The 26,938-nt window shown below is 38.9% G+C and overlaps 1 long non-coding RNA gene across 3 annotated transcripts in view; it reads left to right on the top strand.

Moving 5' to 3' along the window:
- The window catches only part of LOC115522225, a 98,310-nt gene that overhangs the window by 29,561 nt on the left and 41,811 nt on the right, over window positions 1-26,938 (top strand). Inside the window, exons 2-5 of one of the 3 annotated variants that reach the window (XR_003971291.1) lie at window positions 5,911-6,000; window positions 12,247-12,291; window positions 13,130-13,182; window positions 22,962-23,053. This is a non-coding gene — a long non-coding RNA (uncharacterized LOC115522225). The remainder of the gene's footprint in view (window positions 1-5,910; window positions 6,001-12,246; window positions 12,292-13,129; window positions 13,183-22,961; window positions 23,054-26,938) is intronic. The other 2 variants (XR_003971294.1, XR_003971295.1) reach the window with 2 other exon arrangements.

The raw sequence follows: 26,938 nt of genomic DNA, 5'->3' as shown, positions 1-26,938 counted from the left end.
AGACTTTTGCCTTGTAGATGTGCAGCAAGACGGAGACCGCAGAAGTAATGAGAGGGAAGGGAAAAAAAATCAAACACATTCCCTTCTGTTGCCTACAACAGTGGTTAGCTGAGCCTACAAATTCCCCTTTAGAAGACTGTCTATGGGGCGCCTGGGTGGCTCAGTCGGTTGAGCGTCTGACATCGGCTCAGGTCATGATCCCGTGGTCTGTGAGTTTGAGCCCTGCGTCGGGCTCTGTGCTGATAGCTCGGAGCGTGGAGCCTGCTTTGGATTCTGTGACTCCCTCTCTCTCCGCCCCTCCGCTGCTCATGCTCTCTCTCTCTCTCTCTCTCTCTGTCAAAAATAAATATAAACATAATAATTAAAAAAAAAGACAGTCTATACAGTGTGTTGGGTGTGAATACTCTGGAAAGACCCCCTGAAGGGGTTGTCTGCAGAGGCAGTATGGTGTAGTACAAGCAAGAGTTGGAGTTAGATCTAGGGTCAAATCCTAGCTCTATACTTATTAGCTGTGTGGTCTTGACCAAGTTACTTAACCTCCCTAATCCCCACATGCTTCATTTGTACAACAAAGATCATACCAACCCTGTGTGTGAGTATCATTATGAGGAATACATGAAATAAGCTATAGGGAAGACCTAATTGAGTGTCTGGCACACTCAATTGTGTTCAATAATTGTGTCCTTCCTTTTCTTTCCTCCCCTTCTTTATATTAGTCGTTCCTTTCCTTTTTCTTTCTGCTTTATTATATTTTGTAGTCTGAAATCAGAAAATGTAAAATATTCTAAAATTTCTGGAAAATTACTCAGCACTTTACATCTCGTTCCCTACAAAGCTTCTTTATCTTAAAAGACACATTCTAGCAATTAGTACATGCTGATTTAAGTTTCATCTTCTTCCCCCTCCCCCATTAATATCTGCTAAAGGTGACAGGCCAAAGGTATAAATTGAGTTAAATGAGAAATTAAAAGTTTTTCTAATCCTAAATCCCCAGAAGCATCACTATATTTCATCACTTCAAAAAATAGCTTCTTTCAGATTTTAGCTTTTCCATTTGGGGAGCATTAGAATAAGAAAAGCATATTGATAAAATTTCATGTTAAAAAATTTTAATTTGCTGACCTAACTTGGACGGTTTAATTTTCACATCTTTTTTTTTATGTGAAAAGTAGGAATTTCAGGCAAACTCAGGCTTGTAAATATTTTAGAAGAAGCTGAGATATACTCTAAATGGATTCTGTATCAAATACAACGGTAGTGTTCAAAAGAGAGTTCTAACGGGAAATAAAAGGAGAACAAAGGTCGCCAGTGTTGTAAATCAGGGGAGGAGAGTTGGGAAGTTATTCTTTTTCAAAGTTAAATTTGTTGTAGCAGGTTGGCATCTGAATAAGTTGGTAGGATGAGAAATGAATGCAAAGACTAGGCCAAGTAGAGGTACTTTTCCTTCCCTCCTTCCTGAAAGCATATGTGTCATACCAGTTGGCAGGTGATTTTAGCCTTCATTGATTACCATCACACACTGTCCCCTGTTTTCCAAGCAAAAGTCTTGTTTTGTTTTGTTTTTCAAAATAATGCAGAATACTTGAGGGGATGGGTCACCTCACTTATTTGATGTGGCCTCCCACAGCTTCTAGCCCACTCTATATATGTGTTAAGCAAGAAAGGAATCTTTGCACACTGGAACTAGAATGAGAGAAAATGAAGCCGTGAACCTATCTTCCATCTGCAGTAACCCTCACGAATGTGTTACGGCCAAGGCTATGAGCCACCAGCCTCGCCAACAGAAATGGATGTACAGGAGGGATGAAGAGATGAAGGCCAGATGGGAAGCCTTTGAAACAAATATGTTGAACTCCAACACTGGAAAGAGATAAAGAATGAAGTGAAAATGGAGAGAATGTGCAAGATGAAAGAAAAGAGGTGGTGGCTCACCTCCCACGGAGAGAATTTTGACTGTGACCAAGTTCCAACACAGTTTCCATGTCATACATGGGGAGGGTAGAGGAGGGACTAGGAATCATGACCCCTTGGACTGAACACCTTTAGTTAGGTCTTCAACATAATCTCTTGTGTCTCTCAAGCAGGAACTTGATAAGCAATACTTTTGTTTTTAAATATGAAATTTATTGTCAAATTGGTTTCCATATAACACCCAGTGGTCATTCCAAAAGGTGCCCTCCTCAATACCCACACCCACCTTCCCCGATAAGCAATACTTAAGGGAGACTTGAAGGAGCCCATACCCTGAATGGGGTATGAATAGAAGAATGGGGACAGAATAGAAGCAGACATTTGAAGCGTAGGGAGAGATTTGCACATTGTTAGTAGTGGAAAATATCATCCTTTGCCTCTGCCTCCTTGAGTAAAACTTCCCAGAGTTTTGAAAGAAATTAATCTGATGTTTCTACTTTAACCCCAATAGAAGCCTAAATCCTGAAAAGTCTCTGCAATAAGTATATTTTGTTGACAGGTTATTGTATAGGGTATAACCTCCCACAAAAAATCTTGTCTAAATCCACCAGAATGGTGAAAATGAATGATACTGCATCAAAGTCATGCCTGTATTTGTTACATAGCCTTCAATTTTTTGCTTCTTTCTCCCTTATACTTTTTAAAAGCAGGGAGTCTATTGAGAAATCTTATTAAAAATCACAAACTGAACAGCAGACCCCCCTTTTTTTTTGAGAACCAGAAACAGATTTTAAATGACAAAAAAAACCCTCCTTTAATCTTTTTGTAACATCTTGACAGTTGTGCCAGAAGATGTCTGCTTCTGCCTTCAAAGTATAATTGCTTTTGGTCTGAAATAATTCATTTCCCACTCTTTTTCCTCTACTAGAAATCTTTGCCCTTTAAGCTGGATATTTCCCCTTAATTTTGTGTCTACTTTTTTGGAAGGTAATGGAAAGGGGTAGGGAGCTGGTAGTCTAAGGAGTCCAGAGTGAATGTCACAACACAGTACCTTGTGAGGGTGTAATGTGGGATATAGCATCCGTGAACCAAGGCGGGCGGGAGGGGGGGCGAACTAACAAATTTTGTCATAAAAATGAGGTTAACAGTAACACTGTTGGCTATCTAGTGTCATCAAAGGTATTTGACCTTTTTAAATCCATCAGAGCATGTTTCTATTTGTTCTGTTTTCAATAATTCAAGTGAAGTCATATCACAGTTGAAAAGCTTTTTAGCAGTATAGTGTCTTAAAGATGCCAGATCTTGTTTTCTCCAAAGAATCCTTTATAAACATTGGAGTAGGAGTGTCCTCAGATTTCTGTAAAATCTATATCTGTGGACTCTTTAGCAGGAAACATTTCTGATTTGGGAAATAAGCCTAGTGGGCAATAGAAATAGGTGATCTCAGCAAAAGGGGGATCTTCAATGGTGGGATGGGGAGGGTAGGCAGCAGTGAGAATCCATAACTGCAAAGTGGCATGGTATGTCCTTCGATTGCCTAAATTCAAGTCCTGAATCACAAACTACTGAGAAGAAAGATAATAAAGGGAAAAAGAGGATGTGAAAGAGAATCAGAGTGTTGACCATCACAGTAAACTTAAGAGTTTTGGGCTCCTTGTCTTGTAGAGTATCTTTTTTCCCATATATATCTGTCATTTCTTTTTTCCAAACCAGTTCTGTGAAGGTACGTGTAGTCCATCAGCTCTTTTATGACTTAGTTGTACAAATGCTTTTGGCTTCCTTGCATCTACCTTTCTCTATATTCACTAAAGCCCAGAAAAGGACTATGCCATGCACGTCGTGGGGCTTATGGGATTAAGCAACTCTCTGCTGCCAACTTCTGTCCAGATTTGATGTGCTGGATGAATGAAGATTTGTCTAATAGAGTATCTTCTCTGCTTTTATAATTGCTTGCAAAAATAGGAAATATGTGAATAAAACGGGCTGGGGGAAGGGAACTCCAAGCCTCTGTTGCAGTACTCTCAACTCCTTGGAAGCTATCAGGCACACTATTGCTTCCACTTGCCTTGACGTTACTTAGCCACTGAGAGGCAGGGTGGAGGTGGTGCATTTCATACATAGGCAGGAATTTAAGGTACTTTTGGAGAAGCAAATCTAGGCCCAAGTTTTCTTCTTTCTTTGGAAACACAAGGATGAGAATTAACATGCACTGAGCACTTAACTATGAGCCAACCACTGTGCTTGATGCTCCTTATAATATGTGGTTGGGCCTGTATCCCATTTCCCAGTAAGACACAATCACCAACATTCTGGGAAGGACCAGTTGCCTTAAAATTAAACCCATGGTTTATGCTATACATTATTATGGTCTCTTAGGAGATTCTCAATGGATGAAAACAAAGATTCAGTCTTGCTAGCTGGGTCCAAGACATAGAAGAAGAAACTGATTATTTTCCTTAGGTTTTCTTCCAATCCAGGACTTCATATGTCTTTTTCACTTCTCTTTATTAGTTATTTAATGCTATCTGTCCTTCCTGGGATATAAGATCTGTTTAATTCTGAGTCCCGTTTCCAGGATTCCCACTATACTCTATTACTTGTAAGTCCACTTTCCTTCTGAGGAGCATGGCTCTTATCTATTTCAGTCTTTGGGGATCCCAAGAAGTTTTATGCAAAACTAATGATCTTTTATTATTATTAAGAGGTCTCGTTTTCCTGGAGGATTAGCACCTCCTAACTCTAGAGACCATCTCATTTTATCCTTATAACAGCTTGGCAAGGTAGGTTGGCACAACCTTATTTTACTCTGAGGAAAGTAAGTTCAGAGTTAGATAAGTTGCTTAAATCACGTAATTAGTAAATGGTAGAGCCAGAAGTTAAATATGGGTCTGTTTGGGGCTAAAGGAACTATGTATGTTCCTTTTACACAATCATCTGTTAAAATCTAACATTTATTGAATGCCTACTGATGGGTCAAGCACTGTGCCAAGGCTGCTATGCTGAGGAATTCTGAAATGGAGTTGGCATCAAATGGAGTTGGCTTTCTGAAGTACTATGATGAGAGAGATTCTGTGATCTTGTCTACACTCAGTGGGAAAGGATGTTGGGATTCATCGTTAATGTCTGTCATGGGAGCATGATAAGGTGGCTTTGCCAATTATTCACCTTCTCTCACAGAGCCACCCAACATCAGGAGTAGGATAATATGATATTTAAGAGCTAGATTTGACCTGTTACAGACCAGATTCAAGTCCTGAATCCAAAATGTAACTGCAATGTCTTGAGGAAATCACTTAAACTGAGTCTTCAGTATCTCATTTTTTTTTTTTGAAAGAGAGAGCATGAGCATGAATGGAAGTTGGAGGGGGGCAGAAGGAGAGGGAGAGAGAGAATCCCAAGCAGCACCCCCATCCCATGTGGGGCTTGAACCCACGAACCATGAGATCATGACCAGAGCAGAAACCAAGAGTCAGACACTCAACCAACTGAGCCACCCAAGAACCCCTCCATTATCTCATTCTTTATTATTTTGTTTATTTATTTTGTGTGTGTGTGTGTGTGTGTGTGTGTGTGTGTGTGTGTGAGAGAGAGAGAGAGAGAGAGAGAGAGAGAGAGAGAGAGAGAGACACTTGCACAAGCTGGAAAGGGGCAGCTTTCCATGAGATCTCGACCTGAGCTGAAATCAAGACTCAGATGAGCCACCCAGGTGCCCCTCTCATTCTTTAAATGAGGATGGTCATGATATTCACTTTGGGTTACTATGAGCCTTAAATGTGACAATACACTAGAAGCACATAATGCAATGCTTGGTACATTAGGTCTTTAGTAAATGTTACCTGTTATAAATGCAATGCAAATGGAAGGTTAACTTGATAGACCGCTTACTATCTTTTTCTTTTTCTAATTGTATAGAGGTTACTTCTCTAAGGATACCTAGTTGACATATTTTTCACGGTGAAATAAAAGAGTAATTATTTTTCCCATTTATTTCTCTGACAGACTCCTCTTCACTTCCTTAAGATTAGAAATCCTGATTTGGCTAACTGATCTGGTCAGTAATGAGCACCAAATACTGACTGGGAGACTCAGGTAAGAAGTCATCTGCAAAACCACAGATGAAGGCTTGGTACATTTTGAAAAGTCAGGATGAGTGTAATAAATTTAAGGGGCTTATAGGGGATGCAGGGCAGAGAAAACTCTAATGTCTGTGTTTTGGGTGAAGACGATATTGGTTTTGCAGACCACAGTTTCTCTGTCTCTGCTGCCGTGTTGTGAGATAAGAGAAGTATGAAAGGGTTTGGCGAGGGGCTGAGACTGAGAAATGTAGCCACAAACCAGTTTCTTGTCCGAGTTCCATTAGCACCGTGCAGGCGTGTGCTCCAGTGCTGTGAGTGTACTTAGGGAGCTTGTAATTGCCCTGTGCTTCAGTCAAGAGATGGGTAATTGCTCCTATGGGCCATGGATTTCCTGCTAGCAGCAGCTGATTGAAACCAGCCATTTATTGTGGTTAAAAACCCCAGACTTACTGCAGTGTTTACAGATAAACCTTCTGTGCGACAGTCATTTACTCTACCCAGCCATCCATATATTAAAGATATTACATACTACCCCCTCCCTTTCTCTTGAAGACAGATCAACTGTTCTTTTCAGTTTGATTAAATTTCAGTATGTAGTGTTGACATGCCAACTCTTGTATTTTATAGCTTATGCTTTAAATAAATTTGCATTTCTTTGGACCAAAGTTCTATTTTGGGGGTGTTTGTTAATAGACACACTACTATAGTTTTAGTTAGATACTTTTGCAAAGTTGCTTTTCCTCTTTTCTGTTCCTCCTGTGAGCCAAACACAGATCTTAGCCTGTGTATCTGTTGATGCTCTCATGAGTTGGAACGTAGTAAAGGTAGGCCACTTACTCAGTAGTCATAAATTTTTAAGTTTTGGGGAAGCTGAGAGAGGATTGTGTTTTCTAATTTCAGTGGCACCTGCATCTACAGCAGGTACAATAGATGCTGCTACATGATATCACAAGGTGGAAGACATTCTGTGTCCACTCTCACCTTACTGGTTTCCCATTCCGCTACCCTTGCAGTTCTATTGAATTTATTTTTGGGGGGCACCTGGGTGGCTCAGTCAGTTAAGCACCCGACTTCAGCTCAGGTCATGATCTTATGGTTCGTGGGTTCGAGCCCTGCATCGGGCTCTGTGCTGACAGCTCAGAGCCTGGAGCCTGCTTCCGATTCTGTGTCTCCCTTTCTCTCTGCCCCTCCCCTGCTCATGCTCTGTCTCTCTGTCTCTCAAAAATAAATAAACGTTAAAAAATAATTTAAAAATTTTTATTTTTTACTTAAAAATGTTTTTTTTAATGTTTATTTATGTTTGAGAGAGAGAGACAGAATGCAAGCAGGGGAGGGGCAGAGAGAGGGAGACACGGAAACAGGTTCCAGGCTCTGAGCTGTCAGCACAGATCCTGACTCAGGGCTCGAACTCACAAACTGCGATGTCATGACTTGAGCTGAAGTTGGACAATTAACTGACTGAGCCACCCAGCTGCCCCTTAAATTTAGGTTTTAGGGGTTAAAAGAGCAGATTGATATCTGCATATGATTCAGGTCTGTCAAGTGGATCTCAAGGTTTTGGGTGGTTTTAATTCAGTTTCTCTGTTTATGAATAGGAACAGTGATATCACCTTCTACTTGCTCCCTTCGTTCTTGGGCCAAGAATGAACAATGAGCACAGTTAAGGATAAACCAGGAATGCCCTGGACTCGTGAAACCAGAAATTCTGTGACTTCCAACCACGCCCCCCCTTTTTTAAAACTTTCCTACCAAACCTTGGTAGAATTCATGAATGATTTATGTTCTTTCTATAGCAGTGGATGGGATTATCTGTTAATCTTGACATTTATGTGTAAATTCTCTAGTTGATCGGTGGGAAAATGGTTGATCCATTTTTTTTTTAACGGAGCAACTGTGAAAAGTTTATATTATCATGGTCAGACCTGGTCAATTAACAAAAGAGGTGAGATGTGTCTTGTGCACGTCTTCTCTTCTTGCAGCTGTATCTCCCCTAGACACATGGAGCTGATGGATTTGTTTGTAATGCAATGTTAAGGAATATATTAATTAGGACTCTCAGGTCTGTGTCTAAGCCTGTGTTCCTGGAACCTCAGATAACGACTACTAATTTACCTTCTAAATTCCGAGGTTGAAATTAATGGTTTGAGTAGAAGCCAAATGAATTAAAGCAAACACTTGCCCCTAGCATATGAATATGGGAATTTGGTCCCCTGGTAGATAGCAGATGGGGTATGTATGTCTGGGTGTTTAAGAACATGCTACAGGACAAGAAAACAAAAACTTGACTCCTATGATGGTATAGTTCTGTGACTCATTTCAGCAGATTCAAATTTAACACAAAGATTAACGGAGTAATAATTAAATTTATAAAAATAGTTCTTCGTAAAAGACCGAGGGAAAAAGTTAATGAATGCTTGCTTCTAGGCCCTGCTACTTTACTTGATGTCTTCTTATTTATTGTTTCCCTGATGAGGTAGATGTTTTCTTTTCTTTTTTTTAATTTTATTTATTTATTCAAGCAATATATACACTCACCATGGGGCATGAACTCACGACCCCAAGATCAAGAGTCTCATGCTTTTCTGACTGAGCCAGCTAGGCGCCCCTAGATGTTATTTTCTTAAAGATGAGGAAGCAGAGGGGCGCCTGGATGACTCAGTTGGATAAGCATCCGGCTTAGGCTCAGGTCATGATCTTGCAGTTTGTGAGTTTGAGCCCCGCGTCAGGCTTTGTGCTGACAGCTCAGAGCCTGGAGCCTGCTTCAGATTATGTGTGTGTCTCTCTCTCTGCCGCCCCTCTCCTGCTCATGCTCTGTCTCTCTGTCTCTGTGAAAAATAAACATTAAAAAAATTAAAAAAAAAAAAAAAGATGAGGAAGCAGAGGGTCCCAGGGGTTAAATAACTTGGCCTATGTCATAAAGCTTATAGGAGGATCAGTTGGGATTCCAGTACAGGCAGGCCTGGCTCCTAAATCCATGTGCTTTCTATTATTCACCCAGTCCGTGAAGTTTTCTTATTTCTCTGAATATCCAATTTCCTAGCGCATTTATACATGATTTGATTGATCAGCATTTGGTGTCACTTGGCTTTTTAGGAACTCATTCAATTATTGATTCATTCAGCTAATATTTATTTTTGTATCTCCTGTATGTCAGGCTCTGCTAGGCACTGAGAATACAAGATTAATGAGATGTGGTTCCTGTTCTTGAGAAACTTTCAGGGAGAGAACAGATATGTAAAAAAAAAAAAAAAAAAAAAGCAAAAAAACTTTTGATCCAGTTTGAGAGCCACATTAGAAGTACAGTAGGACCCGTGTCCCATCCATGGTTTTCCTTACAGGGTTTCAGTTCCCTGTGGTCAGCCATGGTCTGGAAGCAGATGATTCTCCTGGCGTGTCATAGCCTAACACTGTATCACAATGCTTGTATCATTCACCTCACTTCACCCAGGCATTTTATCATGTCCCATCATCACAAGAAGGGAGAATACAGTACAATGAGGTACTTTGAGAGACCCATATTCACATAGCTTTTATTATAGTATATTGTTATAATTGTGCTACTTTATTATAGTTATTGTCGCTAACTAATTTTATTATTAGTTATTGTTGCCAACCTCTTACTGTGCCTAACTTAGAAATTAAACTTTATCATAGTTATGTATATATAGGGTAAAAATAGTATATATAAGTTTTGGTACTATCTGTGGTTTCAGTCATCTGCTAGAGGCTTTGGAATGTAGTCCCCCCAGATAAGGGTAGACTAGTGTATGTCAGGTTTCATGGGTGAAAAAACAAGTAATTGACATGTTTGTGAGAAGAGGTTGTGTTTGGCAAAGGGTTTTTGCCAAAAAAAAAAAAAAAAGCTTTAACTGGAGTATTAAAGGATAGTGATGATGATAATGATGATAGCAGCGATAATAGCTAATAGTTTTGAACACTGAGTATGTTTATGAAAGCTACCTGATTAAAGTATTCCTTTATTTAACCTCTCAATATCTCTAGGTGTTATTCCTTTTCACATCTTGGTGATGGGGAAACAAAGGCACAGGGAGTTTAAGTAACTACTAGATGGTAGAAGTAGGATGCAAATCAAAGTTGGCTAGTTCCAAAGCCAGCCCCATTTTGTGGTTCTGTTTTACTGAAGCAGTGCTGAGCGAGGGTTTACCTAGAAGATGGTCAGGTTGGGGTAAAGGGAAGGTTGTGGAGTTTGGAAAGTTTTACCTGAGTAAATGAGCAGCATGTGCGAAGTCAAAGAGACGGGAAGCCATGTAGCACATAGTGGATGTTTGTAAGGAGCAGCATATGGCTGAATGCGCCTTGTGTATTGAGGGTTGTTGAAGAGGGTTGCCCAGATCAGGAAGAACCTATTTGAACATGGTAAGTTTAGATTTGGTGACATTGAAGGATTTTAAGTAAGGGAATGAGATGATCCCATCACTTTTCATCACTAAGGTATACACAGGAAATGAGGAAAAGCCGAGGTATCAGGGATTTGAGTTAAAGCCCTCAAAATACATTAGTAGCAGGAATTTGACAACCTCAAGTTAAAATCATTTTAATAGCATACATTATTTATCTCAATATTTAAATATGTGATAACTTCCACTTTTAAAGCCGTGCATTCTTTCTAGTCAAAACACTTCTAACAAAGAGGTTAGACCAGTTCTTGGAACTGAAATCTGCAAATGCCATGATCATTTATGCAGGTTTCAGACAGGCCATGTCACCTGAGAAAGACACTCATTCTAGATCTGAGCTTTAGAGCAAATTGCTTTCTCCTAAAAGAGGACCTCATGGAGAATTTGTAAATCATAGATTTAGCGTTTTTGTGTTTTTAGGAGCCCATTCTAATGTTTCACAGACCATTAGCTAAATTCCAGGCTCCTGAGCCTACATACACGCACCGACAAACCAATTTGGGGAGGGAGAGCCATGGCTGAAAGGGCCACCAGGGTTACTGGTTTTGACTGCTGCCTTTCTAGGCACTGCCACCTGAAGATTTAAAGCCAATAGCAGTCTTTGCCTCTCCTGGTATTTTCCACCTTAGATTGGATCAAGCATTGCCTGACACTGGTGGTTGTTTTCCCTGACTTGCTTTGCTGTTATATGATGACCTTTTCTTTGTTTATTGTTTTATTTGAACTTGCTGGGAGTTTATATAATTGATGGGCTTGTATGCTGTAGTATGTCTGGGAATCTGCTGCTGATACACTACAATGTCTGAAGGTGTAATTTTTTCTTTCATTCTCCCCACCCCCACTCCTACCCCTGATGTCAGATAGTCAACATCCCAACTGGTTGAGCTGATATGGTAATAGAGATTCTGCCTTATCTTGTAAGCAAAAGGTTTCAGTTAATCAGAGTCACCTAAGGGTCAGTGTATATTGGAAATTTCAACATTTTGTTGACAATCTCTCAAGCTCTGGTATACTACCTGAGTTTTAGGTTTTGATGTATTTCTGAACCGAGATCAGTCTCTGCCTATATTACCTCAGCTTTACTGGGGTATTGAAATGTACAAATCATGCAGTTGTTCATTACTTATGAAAAATAAGTAGTATGTAGTTGTCAGTATATGTTTGCTAGCTAATCACTTAACATTTTAATCTGATTTTAAAAACTATAGGCATTAGAAAAATTGGGGCACCTGGATGGCTCAGTCAGTTAAGAATTTAACTCTTGATTTTGGCTCAGGTCATAATCTCTTGATTGTGGCATCAAGTCCCATTTCAGGCTCCATGCTGGGTGTGGATCCTACTTGAGATGCTCTCTCTCTTTCCCTCTGCCCCTCTCCCCCATTCATGCTCTCTTTCTAAAACAACAACAGCAACAACAATAACAACAACAACAAAAGTGTAGTCATTAAAGACAACAAAAATGAAAAAAAAACCCACAAATTAAAAACAGTACAGTATATAGGTTCCCATTTTTGAACTAAGGTATACATGATCTTGAATGAAAAAGATATGGAAGAAAAAATATCAGAGAGCAGTAGGCATAATCTGGGTCATGAGGACTTTCTGTGTCATTTCTCCCTGTGCCAGTACATGTGTAATTTTTCTTTTGTATTTAAAAAAGCTTAAAAGCCCAGGAATTATTTATAATACTGGCATAACTCAAAAGCTTGTAATATGCAAGAGGATTGAGTGACTAGCAAATAATTCAAACATGTTGTATGTTTCAAAAAAAAAGTTAATTGTTGACATGGTTAAGTGTGAAGTTTCTTTGTTGTCTTTTCAACTGTGCTTGGGTTTTGCAGCAATGATTGAGATTCTTACATCTTGGCACTAAGGAATCAGGCTTGGTAAGTCACTACTTTCATATTCTTAGAGTCTTATTCGAGTTAAACATTAAAAACACTTCCACTAGTTTTGGGAATTGATAGGCAAACAGATATACTTGTGATACCTCTTGCTCACCTGTGATGTTAGCCTTAGTCTTATCTCAGTACCTTCTCTGTCAGTCAGTCGTGTCCAACATCTGTTGGAAGCCAGTGGTGTGCCAAAACTCATGACAGGTGTTCAGGATAAAAAATGCATGGTTCCTCAAGAAGCTCACAGTTGCTTTGAAAAAGAATCCAGGGTAAATATTGAATTTCATTGCTTACATGTGTTTTCCTATAGAGAAGAAGGTAGCTTCTAAAATGGGTTATGCTTTGCCATCCCTTCTGAGAGGTGCTCTAAAACAAGGCATAACTGCCAGGTGAGGCTGTGATTGGATATTTTATCAAGAGCATCTAGTTAATCATTAGACATCTAGTTTGGTGCTAATTTAGCAACAATTCTCCATGAATATTCAGAGGTGAGATTTTCTTTTTGTTCTTTGAGAGTGAATCTGGATTCTGCAGGCAAGAGCTAACGTGTCTGATTTGGTTGAAGGGCTCTATATGGAGGGACTTTTTGTTTTAGGAGTTTCTGTGGGATCCTGTAAAGTTGGTTCTTCATCCCTCTTCATGGAATAATACCCTAAATGAGGAGCTTGCAAGAGATAAAAACCAACAAATAGGCAGTGAAATGGGCAAGAGAAATGTCAAACTCCGAGGGCATTTGTCAAAGGTTTATCAGTGTTTTAGTTCATTTGGGCTGTTTTAGCGAGGTAACAGAGATTGGGTAGCTTATAAACAACAGAAATTTATTTTTCAGAGTTCTGGATGCTGGGAAGTTCAGGATCAAGGCACCAGCATGGTCATATTCTGGTGAGAGCCCTCTTCCTGGTTTATAGTCAGTGCCTTCTTGCTGTGTTACCATATGGTAGAAGGGGTCAGGGATCTCTCTGGAGCCTATTTTATAAGGCACTAATCCTATTCATGGTTCTCCACCCTTCATGGTTTAAATACCTCCAAAATCCCGACCTCCTAATAACCATCTTTGGGAGTTAAGACTTCAACATATGAATTTGGGGGGCAGGGAGCACAAACATTTATACCATAGCCATCAGGTACTCACCGGTCCAGAGTGGTCCCAAGTTATCAGGAAGGGTTGGATCTTTGTGATCAGAAAAATCAGCAGGGGGTGGGTTGCATGTTGTCATAGTACTCAAGGTTGCTCCTTGAGTTCCATATCTCCTACAGCAAATATGTTTGTTGTGTTTATGTCTTGATATGCAAGATATCACAACACCAAACTTAAAAAAATAATAGAAAAACCTGTGCCAGAAACGTTTCAAAGGTAGAGAAGTATGCTATCCTTTAATGCCACCGTTTTGAGAGAAAGTATTCAGATTTTTGAAGGAAGTTAACATTTTCCTATAATATCTGCATTCGTATATAGATTTATCTTTCTATCATTGACCTCTCCATCTATCTGGATTTGATCTACATGCATATATGAATTTGATGCAGCTGTTTGGTTTTAGCATAGTTATTTGCTGCACTCTCATGTGTTGAAGAGTAAAAGGTAGGGGATGATTTTAATTTAGCATTTTAATTTGCAGGATACAATTAATAAGTATTAAATAATTTAGAAGGGGAATGAGTCTTTCTGGGCCAGACTTTTCTTCTGAGAAATGACTGTATTCTAGATTTTACTTACATCTGCTCAGGGTCAGAACTGTGTCATACTGTGGTTTATTTACAATGTATGGTTTATGTTATGGGAATTTATTGGGCAGATGACACCTGTAAATTTACTGGGGAGCTGACACTTTGACTTCCCTCATTCTTTCTTGTGTTCTCTGAGTCCAGACTCCAGAAGAATATGTATATTGGATTCATATTTTGTATTTTTTGAAATCATATTACAAAATACAATAAAAAAGAAAGAGCCTTCACCATTTTCATCTTAATTTTCTTTTCTATTGTTTTTTACCTAAATTTTCTGAATTGAATTTCTTCTTTTATAAAACGGGGATGTTGATGTCCCTCTCTTCTGGTTTGAGGATGTGGCCTGGTACATTACAGGCACCCAAATCAGTTTGCGGAACTAAGTTTTAAGTGCTTAGCAAACAATAAGGTGTTCAACAAATGTTATGTACCTTCCACATCTTTTTGGGATCTGAAGGTGAATGAGACACAGTTTCTGCTTTCAAGGAGCTTGATACCTAGTGGGACAGAAAACCAGGTCAACAGAGCCAATAAAACCTCTTATTCAAAGTGCTTTTTGGGACTAAGGAGGCAGTGTACTAAGGATCTTTGTGTTCTCAGCCAGCCAGAATTGTCCAAGTCAGCCATATTATTTACAGTATACAACTGAGTGTTTGCCCAAAAGACCTAAAGTCATTGACAACCTATAAAAAAGGTTGTAGTGGTGAAAGCTGTTAATGTGTACACTGAGTGGAAAACAACTTTAGCCATGGGACCGTACTAGTTTACTAGGGTTGTTGTGACAAAGTACAACCAACTGGGCAGCTTAAATGACAAAAACTCATTATCTCACAGTTCTGGAGGCTAGAAGTTGGAGATCAAAGTGTCAGCAGTGTTGATTCCTCCAGAGGATTATGAGGAAGGCTCTGTTCCATGCCCTTCTCGTAGCTTCTGGTGGTTTGCTGGCAATCTTTGGTATTCCTTGGCTTCTGCTGCATCACTGAGATTACTGCTGCATCACTTCATCTTCACATGATGGTCTCCTTGGGGCCTTCCTGTCTCTTTAAATGGTGTTCTCTTTCAGATGTATTGAGTAGGGGCCTACCATACTCTAGTATGACCTTATATTAACTAATTACATTGACAATGATTCTACTTCCAAATAAGGTCACATCGTGAGGTAATGGAGTGGGGAATTTAACATACACATTTTATGGGGAACACAACTCAACCCATAACAGGGCCCTTTCTGATATTACAAAAGTGCTTCTTTTTTGTGTTTTCCAAGTGACAGCTGACTAGCATTTATCCCAAATGCTACAGACACTGGAAAGGTATATATATTATCCTGATGAGAAAAACGGAAGAGCAGGTATTGGGAGAGAAGGGATGGAGCCATGCTTCATTGGACACTTTTTATAGCTTAGCCACTATTAGGTTCTTAGTCTATGTAATTTCACTTGACATAATTTAATTCTGATTAAAACATGTTTATAAGATCATCTTCATGTTGCCGGTGCAGAAACTGAGGCTCAGAAACATGGGATAACAACTCAGAGTTGGGAGGCACAAAATGGGGTAGAACTGAGATTTAAAAGCTAATACATTGAGTGCCAGGAAACATGTTCTTTCTCTTCTAGTCTGGTGTCCTCCCAAGAAAAGCTGTGATGATAATATAGGATTGTGGAAGCTAAAGATCCTAGAACACCTTTCACATAAAAAGTGTTTATCCCCAGGTGAAGTAACTTTACCAGTTACATTCTTGGTCATATTTTAAAACTGTATAATGGGAGCAGATACCTCAATATTCTTTAATTTTTGCCAAGATTGTTTGATAGGCAGATATTAGATGCTCTTCAATCTAAACTTCAATTAAAAAATTTACAATTGTCTACATTTTCCTATCCCACTCATCAGGTTGTTGACCATGATGGGAAAGAGCTGAATTCACAATGGAATTGCAAGGAGAGACTGTTGGGATAGTTCACATGGAAACTTTAGGCACTTAAAATTTGACTTTCTTCTGTTTGGCATTCAACATGTTCTATTTCTCCCCCATTCCCCTTTCTTCTCTATTCTTGTCCTACCACATCCGTGTCATGAAAATGGCTACTGAAATAAATTAGTTTAATTTGCGAAATTACATTATGGTTCTCTCTGCTCATGCCAGTTTACCCAGATTAGCCCGGGCAGATGGCTGCGGAGTTTCATTGCTGGTGAGAAAAGGGGCCCTTTCCAGAGATGAAGTACAAATGTGGGAGAAATGTCGTGGATGCCAAAAAGCTGTATGCTTGAGTTTTTGGGCGAGCAAAAGCAGTGCCGTGCATCAGGGCGACTCTGCCTTCTCAACAGAGGGCTTACTGAGAGCTAGAAGCAGCTGGTTCTGGAGAAAAGATGGCTTGAAAAGAATCAGAGGCATTATGAGTCTTAAATTATTTAAGTTCCTCCTGTGGCAGCGAACTGTAATTGCTTCCTATTTCTGTAAATATTAGCAGCTGTGAGCCTTTCAAGTAAGAAGCTAAAACAGCGCTCAGTGTATCATACTTAAACTCTGGAATATTGTTAAATATCTGACCTTGGGCTGTCAAAGCACACTCATTACCCACACTAGTCCTTCTGCTGGGGAGCTGTTGACACACTCTGAACTGGTACATTATTTTCAGCCTGGTCTGTAATAGCCTCAATAGATGCAGAATCGGCAAAGGGAATTGCGAGTTACCAAGTAGCAATGTCATGATCCATTTCCTCGGGGGAGGTCGCCTTTGTGCTTGCTGCCTTTTAGTTGTTTTTACACCTGTGATTCCACCTATGACTGTCATGGCGAATCCTTTATCAAACTGGCAAAAAGTTGAAACAGGACTAATTCGAATACCAGCTCTTACCTCTTTAGTCTCAGTTGATCCCTCTGCCTTATGTTCAGTGGTTTAGTCATACAGAATTTTTTTCCCCAGCCTTCAGATTCATCATATTCTCACTTGTCTCTTGCACTTGGCTTATGCTGAAAACTTCTATCTGGAACACACTCTGCTTGTCCCATAACATCTCCATACTAGCTTCTACTTATTCTGTTGATGACACCTGCTCTTGGAAGCCGTCCCTGACCATCCGTATGTGGGCTAGTTATGTCTTCATTATCCCATTTGTGTGGGCACTTTACCCATAAGAGCACACATCATATTGGATTATAATAACATATTTAGTGGTCTTTATCTGCCTTCGTATAGTGGGCTCCCTGAGGGTAAGAAAAGTATCAGTTCTATCTGTTGTTTAAGTTGCACGGTCTGTGGGGAGACTGGTAAACAGAAAGTGATTGACAAATGTTTGTTAAGTTGAATTCATACTCCTGTATCTAACATTTCTGGGATATAATACCTTTGGGCTTAGTCTTGAGTAGAGCTGCCAGAGCAATCTGTGTATGTGCCAGAATCTCATAGATGTCTTCAGATAGCCACTGAGTCTTCTTCCTTACGAATATATTTGTTTGGGATAGAATGTGCCCAGCTCGCATAGGTGAATCAAGATTGGCCTAATAAGCCAGTTACCACAATCTCATTTCTTTTTGTCAGTGGTTGGTGAAATATGCCAGGAATTGTTTCATTTCTGGTAGTGAAACATAAAGAGAAGTATGTTGAAGGTTTTGGGAATTATTTTTCTTTTTATTAATAGTGTGATTTGAGAAGGAAGCCATTTTTACTCTCATCCCTCCTTTTTTAAAAAAAGATTTTATTTTTAAGTAGTCTCTATACCCAATGCGGTGCTCAAACTCACAACTCTGAGATCCCGTGCTCTACCGACTGAGCCAGCCAGATGCCCCTTGTCCCTTTTATTTTACTTGGAAGTTTTCATAGAAGATAAAAAGAAATGCTACAACTATTTGGCAACCATGAAAAAATAGAACCCCAAATGAAAGCAACACATGAGCAAGGGAAATTGGAAGGATGGACAGTTCTTAGGTTCTCAATGATGTTGACCCATCAAAATCAACCCTGAGACAATTCATTTCTGGATTTCTATAAAGTAAAATACTCTTCTAACTGAAGCTACTTTTGCTAGGTTTTGTATCATCCTAACTGATACAGACACCAGGAAAAGGAAAGTGTGTGCATGAAATTTGGGGCTCATTTAAAAAATGGAGACTATGCTATGTAGAAATGAGAGAAAGCAGTGTAGAAAATGTCTTGAGCTTGGGATTGACACATCTTAGCTCAACTGGGTATTTCTTGTGTAATTCATCTTGGATGAATCACTTATCTCTCTTAATTTCTAGTTGGGCAATCATTTATTCAACAACTACAAAAATTGTATTTAATTGCCAACTGAGTATTATATACTATGTTGAGTGTTTAGGAAAATGGAGTTGAACTAGGTGATCTCTAAGCTCCTCTGTTTGTAAAACTCTGATTCACCTTTTACTTTTACATCCTTCCTTTCTTTATTTTTTTTAAGTTTACTTATTTATTTTGAGGTGGGGGGAGTGGCAGAGAAAGAGAGAGGGAGAGAGAGACTCCCTAGTGGCTCCACACTGTCAACACAGAGCCCCATGTGAGGCTTGAACTCATGAACTGTGAGAACATGACCTGAGCTGAGCTCAGATGCTCAACCAACTGAGCCACGCAGGTGCCCGCATTTTTATGTCCTTGAACATAGTTTTAGGAACTGTGAGTCTGTAAAAATCCTGTATATCTTACCCCCCTAAATCTGCCTTGATTCAAATCATGTTTATCATTGGCCTTTCTCCTCACCCAAATTTCTTATGGATCCCTGTATGAGAGAATTTAAAAAACAAAAACCAAAAAACAACAAAACCCACAAGCATCTGTCTCTAGCAAGCATGCTCATGAGTCACATCTCCTCCTCTGCAAAGCAAAGTCTCATGAAACCAGCTGATTAAAAGGAGCCCTTAAAGAGGAGGCAATCTGTTAAATTTATTTTAGGTCTGGCCCCCTAATTTCCATTCCACATGCACTCATTTATTTAGCCACCAAGTCTTGGCAGATGCAATCTATTCAGGTGACCCTGCTCAGGCTCACCTCTCAAATTTCCCAGCTGGAGAAAAAAGGCTATTGAGCTGTCATCAGAGGTTTTAAAGCCACTGCTGACTAGATTCTGTGGATGATTTGCAACTGGTTCATCATGGCCTTGCCTTGATTAGGACAGGGCTCTGGATTCAAACTACCATGACCCTAAAAGTCATCTGTGTGTGGTAACCTCACACTCTTGGTAGTAATGGTGGGGTGAGATTACCCTTGTGTCAGGCTGTTAAGTGGAGGATCATCCATGCTTAACGGGAGCCTGGGTAATCTCCAGAGCAGAAATAATCATCACTCCAGTGGGACTGAGGATTATGAAGAACCGACCAACAGCAATTGGTGGTTGTGAATTTTAGGATATTGGTTTTGGCTGCTGAGTGTAAGCCATCTAGGACTTATATAGTGGATCCATGGTGTGGGGACCCAGCAGCCTCTGAACACCTTCTGCCGCTCTTCATGCTTGGCATGTGCTTTCACTATGTCTGAATTCCAGCAAGTGGGAAGAAAGCCAGAAAGAATAATAGAATTTCACGTGTCTTATTTTTTTATGGATGTGACCAGAAAGTTGCACAAGTAACTTCTACTCATATTTCCCATTGGCTAGTACCTGGTCACATGCCACATCTAATTTTAGGGAAAGCTGGGAAGTGTAGTCTTTAACCTGGCAGCCATGTACAGAGAAAAGACTTGTATTATTGTAGAAAAATGGATATGGGGTAGGAGACTAGAAATCTCAGGCACAGTAGTCCTCAAAGGATGGCCACATGAGTAGCATCTTGGTGAGACTCAGCATCTATGCAGCCATAAATTCTTTATGGAATGATTCTGGATGCAGTAACAGCTCTAGTTCCCCTCTTCTTCTTCTTCCTTGTTTGTGTTCTTGTCTCTTCTCCCAACTTGTTTCCACCTTGTAGGAGTGGAAAAAGCCTATTTTTTCACTGGACCTTTCTATACCGGGCTTAGGTCAGTGGCGTTTTTCATGAGTTAAATAGTATTTGCACAATAGCTTATGTTTTTACAATTTGGAGAAGCAGACTGACACCTTAACAAATGCCTTGAAAATATAATTCTGTCCCATCCTTTCCCTAGATATGTAGCAGAGCCCTTTGCCTTTAAAGGAGAGAACAAAACCCTGGTCCCAGCTGGGAAGGCATGAAAAGACATTTAGAGGCAGTTTTTTTGCCTGGTCAGGATGTGTTCTCTGGAGATGCATGTGCCTTATTAAGAAAAACCAACCAAACTGTTTTTGGTCTCTGTTTAAGATTTGTAAAAGACAGCAGCAGGTAACCTGCTCATTGCATACTCTCCAGACACTTCTACTCTCCCTGAGAGCTAAGGAGAAATGACATGTTATCTGTTTCCTGACAACATGATCCAGGAATATTCCTCCAAGAACAATTCTTGATTTGTACTTTATTTTGTCCTTTTAAGAGATTCACTACTAGAGAATTTAAAAGTTCACTACTAGTGAATTTAAAAGTTGTAATATTTCATACATGAGGGATGAAGATTTTTTCCCTGCCCATTATTTTGGTTGTGAATTAGTGACATTTGCTCATTCCCCAATGAATCGCCAATATTTCCTTACAGAGATTCATGAGCAGAGAGATCTATGCTCTGGTTTCTTTAGTGAGTGAAGAGAAATTCTGAGCAGTCCTCCTATAGTGTTCTATATATAATTAATAGTTTAAAAAGTGAAAAGTTTATTTGGTTGACTTATGGTTGTTTAGAGAAAGGCAGACATTGGTGGAATTTTATTTTCTTATTGTGTGGATTTTTCTTGTGGAGACATGAGGAGAATCAGGACTAAGTTGGTGTTATGTGGGGATTAAGCACTGGGAGAATACCTGGCTCCCATTCCCTTACAATGTTCTCTTGATTTTTGGTTCTGAGTTTGCCGGAAAATGCCATCTTGGTACCAAATGTCAGCATCCTCTTTTCTAGAGATGCACTAGGCTTTGGATTTCTACCATCCTCTTCCATGTGCACAAACCTTGTGTCGTTTGTCTTATGTCTTCAGAGGCCAGTTCTCTGTGAGGTGAAGGGCTGATCAATGAAAGAAGATGCTCTAATGTTGGGAACATTGGGTACTTAGGTAGTTGTGCTGAGGACATATTTTTGGGTAGATTTTTTTTTTTTTTTTTTTACACTCCTGTGAGGCTCAGTCCTGTCTGATTTCAGAGCCATGGACTTTCTTGAGGTAAGACAACTCAAAGATTAAATATTTACACGTGAATGAGGAGCTGAAAGAAACTTGAGGGATGGGTTTTTGACAGTGAGACAGTTCCCTATCTCTCCTTTTTATCAGCTTTATTTTATTTTAGAGAATATCTATCTCTATATATGTATCTATCTACCTATCTAGAGGGAGGATTCTCTATGTAGGTATGCTGCCCCCAGACTTGCTTTTTACTATTTAAGTAAAGATTGAAGATTTACTATTTAAGTAAAGATTTGACTGCCAAAATGAGGTTGATATCAGTATAGATTTATTGATCCAGTTCGTCCTTGTGAGAGTAATGATCTTTTGTAGAATCAAAGCATTTTTGCAATCTGCAGAAATCTGAAGACTATCTTGTCCAACTGCTTATTTTACACATGATGGAAACTTCGAGGTTCAGAGATAAGTGACTTGCCTAAGGCCACACAAATAAATTGCTCTGTTGCTTTACTTTTCGAAAGTAAACTTTTTATTAAAGGATACATACATTAAGAAAAGTGCAAAGATTTTCCCAAAGGGACTAGATTTTTGTAACTAGCTTGTAGATCAAGGATAGAAAGCTACTCCAAAATTCTCCCATCACTACCCTTTTCCCCTCTCCAAAAGGTAACTATTATTCTACTTAAAACATAGCTTAATGTTGCCTGTTTTTGAATTTTGTGTAAATTTAATCATACAGAATCTGCTATTTTTTTCGTTTCTTTCTTTCTTTTCTTTTTTTTCTTGGTCTGGCTTTCTCATTCAACATGATGTCTACAAAATTATCCATTTTCTATGTTGCTATATAGTCTGTCCATTTGCATTGCAATACTTTATTCCAGTATGTGAATATAATGCAATTTATTTTTTCTTCCCCATTGCTTTGTGTTTAAATGACTAGAGATTCCTAGTGCCGATTTTCATGTCTATTTTAATTATTTTGCTTCTGGATAGTAGTATTTCCTCAAAATCAACCTATAAGGCTGATTAAGTATGAATCAACCTATACATCGAATCCTTAATTACAGCAACCAGGAAGCAAAAATATATCACTACTGATTATTTGCTACAGCAATTCCTGTTTTTCTTTGGCCCGTCTTTCTCTGACTACTGAAAAGTTAGTTGAACAAGAGTCAGATGACATTCTTCCCCTTCTTTTTTATTCTTTATTATGGCCTTTTGCTATTAAGAATTGATTTACACTTGGGGTTTTGAACAACTCATGTGAAAGTGGCTTCTTTAGAGGAGTGACTTTCCTTGTTCGTTTTCTCCAGATCCTCTGGGAGAATCCAGATGGTTCTTGCATTTTTAGTGAATGAACACTTGCCATCTTGCATAATCTAATTGTTTAAAACTGCCCACATGCTTACCATCTGAAGGAGTGCTGTCTGCCAAAGGTGTCAGGTTATCTTTCATATGGCTTTAAGAAGGAAGGCATTGTAGCCTGAAAGCGTGGCCTCAAAAATCATCTCTCCTGGGTGGCCAAAATTGACAGTTCTTCAACTCCTTTATTAAAAATACAATTCACCAGTCTGAAAAAGAAAATCTAATTATTTAACTGCTAGCAGTTTTTCCTATGGTAAAATAAACCTTAAGTGTTTACAATCAAGTTAGCTAGATTTAAACCAATTTACTTATTTAACCAAGTATTAAAAAAAAATCCATACCATACCTTGTAAGTTCTCCTAAACCTTTTTTTTTTCTCATTGATTTTGATTAAATAGGTAATTGGCAGTTGATCAATTGGCACGATCCTGATGGGCTGTTTTGGCCCAACCTTCTGTGTGACAGAGCTCCAGGAAGAGGGAACCTAGAGGTTTGCTGACACTCCAATCTATCTTCAATGAATACAAGCTGGCTAATAAATATTTAATGGGCAGTTGTTTGCAGTTTAATAGAATTAGATAATTCTATTAGAATCCTGTTTGCAGGCCTACAGGTATCATATATCACAGCTGAAGACATGGTTAATAATTTAAGCTAAGTGACTAGTAATTAGACAGTCAGATTAAGAAGGAACTTTTGGTTTTAAGCCATTTGGGAATTGTGTGTGTGTGTGTTTGTGTGTGTGTGTGTGCGCGCGCGCGTGTGCGCGTATGAGAGAGAGGAAGAGAGAGAGAAAGAAAGAAATTATGTAGGATTTTAGATTGTAAACCATTACAAGGATTAGCTAATGCAGCAAGTCTGGGCCAAGCCTTAAACGTGATAACAAAGCATGAGGCCCCTGGGGTTTATTTAATATCTCATCCTCTTAGTTAATGAGATGGAAAATAGTTCACTGTTTATCTACAGTAGATTGAGCAGATGTTGCCAATTCTGTTTTATGGAATGTAATCTTGGTAAGATTGTCTTCTGCCCATTACCTTTTCATGGCCTCAATCTCTCTTGTACTCTTCTTATTTGGGGGGATGTAGATACCCTCCTGGCCATGGACTAGATGAAAAAATCTCTGAGTTAGGACTTAGTGGCCTTTTCACATTCTGAACACTCAGTCACCTTTATTATGGCAAAGTTGGTTGGTTGACATAGAAAGGTTTGCTAACAACACAGGACTTATAAACTGTGCAAAAATTTACAAAACTTTATAAAATGTGAAGACTGTTAACTTTCCTAATTACTGTTTATGAAATTCCTCAGGTTTGTGACTTTATTTCATTTGCCTCTTTTACATGTCCCTATTTTACAAATGTATAATATATTAATTGGAGATTGAGTCTAAGAAGCCTAGTGTGATCTTTTTTTTTTCCTGGTAAGCAATTTTAATTTTTCAGAACCATGGAGTAATTAGTATTTTCCTAAATTGTGATATCAGGATAAAGTGGCTAATATTGGAACATAAGGTAGTAGAGATTTAGTTAAAGGCATTAAAGTTACTTTAGGATGTGGCCTACAGATTTGTTAGGACTTGCCTTTGTCTGTAGCAGAAAGCTGAACTTGTAATAGGCATAAAACATATAAAGTTTTCATCTTTCTCATATAAATATGTCTGGAGGTGTATGATGTCTGGTATTAGATGAATGGTGCAAGGATATGTGCTTCAAAGGCCCTGGGATTCTCTTACTTTTTTTCCTTATGTTCCAAGATGTCTGCTTTGACTCAAACCATTGTTTGCATTCCAGACAGGAACTAGCAGATAGGAGGTTCCAAGAAATTCCCAGGAGACTTTCACTTATTTCTCATTGGTCATAAATGTGTCACATGCATGCCCTTAGCTGCAAGGACATCTGGAAAGGTGGGTTTGTATCTCTCTAGTTCTTATAGGAGCAGAAGGAAAGGAAAGGGAATTTGAATAAGTATTGCATGAGCCAACCTACAATATTTGCCAGATTCTTTAAGGAAATTTCCTTATTTTGTAGTAAATACTGACATAAATCTCTTCTACCAGAGAACAAAGCCTTCAGGATTTCTTCAGGCCCAGTGTTCTAAATGCTATTTACGAAGTCTTGCATATGGTATATTGGAAATTCTTAATAAGTTATGCTATATTCTTGGGGGAAGGAATTAGAAAACGGAAGAATTAGGGCAAGAGGTGGAAGGCAGGGAACAAAGGTGATGTTCATTTATATGTAACTAAAAACAAAAAAATATTATACTGAATCATTAGAATGTTCCAATCCTTAACTATCCCAATAATTCTGGTTAGTTAAAGTTTTAAGTTCAACTTTTTTTTTTAAGTTTATTTATTTTTGAGAGAGAAAAAGAGAGACAGACATAAAGCACAAACAGGTAGGGGAAGAGACAAGGTGAGAGACAGAATCCCAAGCAGGCTCCACACTGTCAGCGTAGAATGTGACTCGAGACTCAATTTTATGAATCATGAAATTGTGACCTGAGCTGAAATCAAGAGTCAGATGCCCAAATGACTGAGCCACTCAGGAGCCCCTAGGTTCTATTTTATTTATATTTACTAAGAAGTTGTTATTATTGAGATGTTATCAAGTAATATTTCCACTTGAGTTTTTATTAACCTTTTTTGTCTTACTGTATTAAAAATATTTACTTTTACCTCAAAGTAATGTATAGCTGTTGCAAAATTTTTGAAAACATATAGATAAAAAGAGGAAATATTCAAAACCTCACTAACGAAATATTTTATTGTAGAATAAGACCTTCTATGGTGCAAACTGAAGCAAGTGGTGAAATGATATGGTGCAAATATCAATGATAAATTTCATGTATGGATTTGAAGTAAGAATTCTCAGGGTGCTTGGGTGGCTCAGTAGGTTAAGCGTCCGTCTTCGGCTCAGGTCATGATCTCACGGTTTGTGATTTGAGCCCCACGTCAGGCTCTGCGCTAACAGCTCATAGCCTGGATCCTGCTTCAGATTCTGTGTCTACTCCTCTCTCTGCCCCTCCCATGCTCATGTTCTGTCTCTCTCTGTCTCTCAATAATAAACAAACATTAAAAAAAATTCGAAGTAAGAATTTCTCAAATTAAAAATTAGAGCATACAAGGGTATACTTTCAAAGCTAGGGTCCAATAGGAATTACAAAGGGGTGTTTAGGGCTGAGGGTTGAAGTCATTATGGTTGGTAATCCAACATCTCCAGTCAGAATTAGGCTTTGGTGGCTCATTTGCACTGAAGTGACCACCCTAGATATCTTCCTTTGTGTGAGTTGTGTTTACCTAGATAAAAATATAAGATTGTGCTCTATGTGCTTTTTTTTTTTTTTTTTTTTGGCAATATCTTATTTTAAATATTTGCCTAGGTTGTTATCTTATCTTGTCCTGAACAGATTTGCATAGGCCAGTGAAAGAAATGTTCAGAAATGCTTGTTATCATTAACAGTAATGATAAAGGACCTGCCATACAATTTATTCTCCTTATTTTTTTTTTTAAAGTAATACAAACAAGGTTCAGATTTAACTAATGTTTATTGATCTCCAGTTATGTTCCATGCATCATGCTAGGCAGAATTACAAGCATTCATTCAGTAAGTGCTCAGAAATACTCCTGTGTGGTCATGTTATCTACTTAGCATTATCCTCAACTTCATTTTCTTTTTCTTTCTTTCTTTCTTTCTTTCTTTCTTTCTTTCTTTCTTTCTCTCTCTCTCTCTCTCTCTTTCTTTCTTTCTTTCAGATTTTATTTTTCAGTAATCTCTCCATCTAGCATGGGACTCAAAGTCACAACCCAGAGATCAAGAGTCACATGCTCCACTGACTGAGCCTTCCAGGTATCCTTCCACTTCATTTTCTTATCTCTCATATCTAAGTGGCAAATCGTACTGGCTCTACTATCAAAATAAGTCTGACTCCGATCATTTACTATCTCTACCACTATTACCTTAGTCTAAATCACTGCCATCCTTTGCATAGGTGGCTTCAAGAGCCTCCAAGCTGCTCTTTCTGCTTCCACTACGCACCTTTCCTCCCCTCCCCCTGGTCTGTAATCATTTTCCTGCAGGGAAGACGCAGTGGGAAAGTGTGCCCTGGTTAGTACAGGAATTACTGTACTGCTGCTAGCACCCAATGTATGTGGGGAGAAGAGAAGACAGATTTGAAAGAACTTTGTACATTTATTGTTATTTTTAGAAGAGTTTTGTACATTTAAATAATCAGAAATATAAATTTATTGAGGTTAGAGTGGAAGAGAGCCAAAGCCTAAGAGACTCTTAAAAACTGAGAACAAACTGAGGGTTGATGGGGGGTGGATGATGGGTATTGAGGAGGACACCTTTTGGGATGAGCACTGGGTGT

The sequence above is a fragment of the Lynx canadensis genome, chromosome A1, assembly GCF_007474595.2.
Source record: "Lynx canadensis isolate LIC74 chromosome A1, mLynCan4.pri.v2, whole genome shotgun sequence".
NCBI lineage: Eukaryota > Metazoa > Chordata > Mammalia > Carnivora > Felidae > Lynx > Lynx canadensis.
This window is presented reverse-complemented; position numbering and strand designations above follow the sequence as displayed.